General features: G+C 48.5%; 1 pseudogene; it reads left to right on the top strand.

The window, feature by feature from the left end:
- Window positions 1-482: 482 nt before the first annotated feature.
- On the top strand, window positions 483-1,784 carry LOC108525131 (pregnancy-specific beta-1-glycoprotein 8-like; annotated as a pseudogene).
- Window positions 1,785-2,701: the final 917 nt, after the last annotated feature.

The raw sequence follows: 2,701 nt of genomic DNA, 5'->3' as shown, positions 1-2,701 counted from the left end.
GACAATATGTTTTCCAGTGAAGTCTATCTGGCTATCAGGGAAGAGCCACCTGCCCTCTGCAAAGGGAGAGGGAACATAAAAAACCCAGGACAGGGAATGTGTTTCTGCTCAAAATGACCAGCTTTTGCCTGTCCCCTTCACTCTTTCTACTTCATTCCTTGCACTCTGTTCTATCTTTGGAGGTCACTGGCTCAAGTAAGTCATCATGAAACACCTGCAAAAAACTGCCCCACCTTGTGCCACCACAGCCTGATGACTGAACTGACCTCCAGGTTTGACTCTGGTCTCCCCTGTCTTCTTTCTGCTGAAACATCCAGTCCCAGGCCAGGCTGCTCAGTATCTTCAGGGTTTCAGGACAATGGGAAGTCCCATTATTACTCATCTCTAGAATGTCCTTGGAAACTGAAGCTGCAGAGAAATCACATCTAGGAGGGCAAAGTAGGATGGAATTTGGAAGGGGCTCAGCGGTTGCACATTCCAAGTAAGGAACCCAAGGTGAGCCAGTCAGTCAGCTGATTAGAGAGGCACTGGGAGGTGTAACAGGGGCTGTGGTTCCCACTGACGTGTCTGTCTGTGACCCAACACTGCTGTTCATTTTGCACTTGAGAAAGTCTGTGCTTCCCTAAGACGCAGCAGGTGGCCTCATAGTCTTTGAGCCATTAGATCATCATGAGTCTGTCTTGTGACACACGCACCAGCTATTGACTTTCAAGGGCTCGGGTAGGCTGAGTTGTGGGAGATGCCAACCGTGATTGAAGGATGCCTGTGGAGGAATCAAAGCTGCCACACAGGACAAACTTCTCTCTGTTATCCACACAGTGGAACTGCCTGAGCCCTACATCATCAGCAACAATTTCAACCCCATGGAGAATAAGAATGTTGTAGCCTTAACCTGTGAACCTAAGACTCAGGGCTACACCTATGTGGGGAGGGTAAATGGTCAGAGCCTCCCAGTCAGTCCCAGGCTAAAGCAACCCAGTAAAACAGAATCCTCATTCTAACCAGTGTCACAAGAAATGGCACAGGACCCTATGAATGTGAAATACGGGACCGAGTTGGTAGCATCTGCAGTGACCCAGTCACCCTGGATGTCCTTTGTATTTTAGTTCCTCTGTGGGCCAGGCCACCAGATAAAATCCAAACGACCAGAGATCAGGCATCTCTGTCTCTCTCAGGAACAAGTATGGACACTTTTATTTCTGGACACCCGAGATGACCAAGACTCCCTGCCCTGGGAAAATCTGGGTAGGCACAGCCTCAACCAACAATACAAGGGGAGGGGATGCTTTTGTCACGGGAGACTTGGCATCTACGGCCTGTGATGGGAGAAACAGGTGAATACCTCAGGCCTCGTCTCAATGAACACACAAGCGTTGGGCTGGGCCTTGAGGGTGTGTCTTGGCTCAGAGGGACACTGTGTCCCTTTAAGAGACCAGGAGCATCCCCTTCCCTTGGACGACTTCACCTGTGGCTTTATTCTCTTTACTCCAGATGGTCCAGACGTCCCCAGCATTTTCCCTTCACTCACCGATTACCAATCAGGAGAAAACCTCCACTTGTCCTGCTTCGCGGATTCTAACCCACCGGCAGAGTATACTTGGTCAATGCATGGGAAGTTTCTGAAATCAGGACAAGAGCTCTTTATCCCGCAAATTACTACAAAGCATACCGGGATCTATGGTTGCTTTGCTCGTAACTCAGCCACTGGCAGGGAACGTTCCACATTCAAGATGATCGTAGTCTCTGGTAAGTGGATCCCTGCATCACTGGCAATAGGGTTTTAGGTAGAGTCTATCTGGCTTTCACAGAAGAGCCTGAAAACATTTTATTCCCAGCCTGTGTCCCATGAGCAGAAGCAAATCCTAAATTCTCCTCTCGAACCCTCCCAATTTGTCTCTACAGACTCTTTTCTCTTTGTTTTCTGTTTTCTCATGGCTGACATTGTGTCCAGCCTGAGAAAGGTAGGGAGGGGACTTTGTCAGCCCTGAGCCCTATGTGGTGGAAGAGTCTTCATAGAGGGACAAGAAGGAGAGTCCTCAAGATCAAGTTGCTTCTTGCTGTCACCAACACATCCCTTTCTACCACGTCTTTGTTTTCTTTTACTTACTCCATGAGCTACAAGGAACATCTGAGGCTTTGAAATAAGCTCAATTTTTTCCCCAAATGAGAGGAGGAAGCCCCTTGGATGAGAGAGGAGCAGCTCAGACTGCTGCCTGCTCTGCTCTGGGCTTCTCCAGTGACTGGCTCTTCCTGACTCCACCTGGTGTGGGACCAGCATGTGTGGAGAAAGAGCCCTGGTGGCCCCTCCTGGATTCGGCTAAATCGAACTGCCAGTTGAAGTGAAGGCTAGGTTGCAGGGAAATTAGAAGAGAAGGAGCCTTGGGGCAGACTCTTTAGCTGTGTCATGGCTCTGAAGTCAGCGGCTGTATGAGACTGTTGACACAGCACGTGGGACACAGCACAGAGGACAGTGAGTGATGCACACTTGTAGAAACAGGGAGCTTCACCTCTGGGGCTCTGCATGGCAGGAAAGGGGCAATACCAAAAGTGTGTATTTATAGAGTGTAAGACTACCAGGACACTTTATATACATCTAATATAAGACTTATCTTTAACTATTACTAAGTGTGCAATTTTGTATTGTGTAACCATCACACTATCCATTTCCAGAACTTTTTCCTTTTACCATATTAAACCTCTG

The sequence above is a fragment of the Rhinopithecus bieti genome, unplaced genomic scaffold, assembly GCF_001698545.2.
Source record: "Rhinopithecus bieti isolate Rb0 unplaced genomic scaffold, ASM169854v2 scaffold_7678, whole genome shotgun sequence".
NCBI lineage: Eukaryota > Metazoa > Chordata > Mammalia > Primates > Cercopithecidae > Rhinopithecus > Rhinopithecus bieti.
Note: the sequence above shows the minus strand (reverse complement) of the source record. Positions and strands in the feature narration are given on the sequence as shown.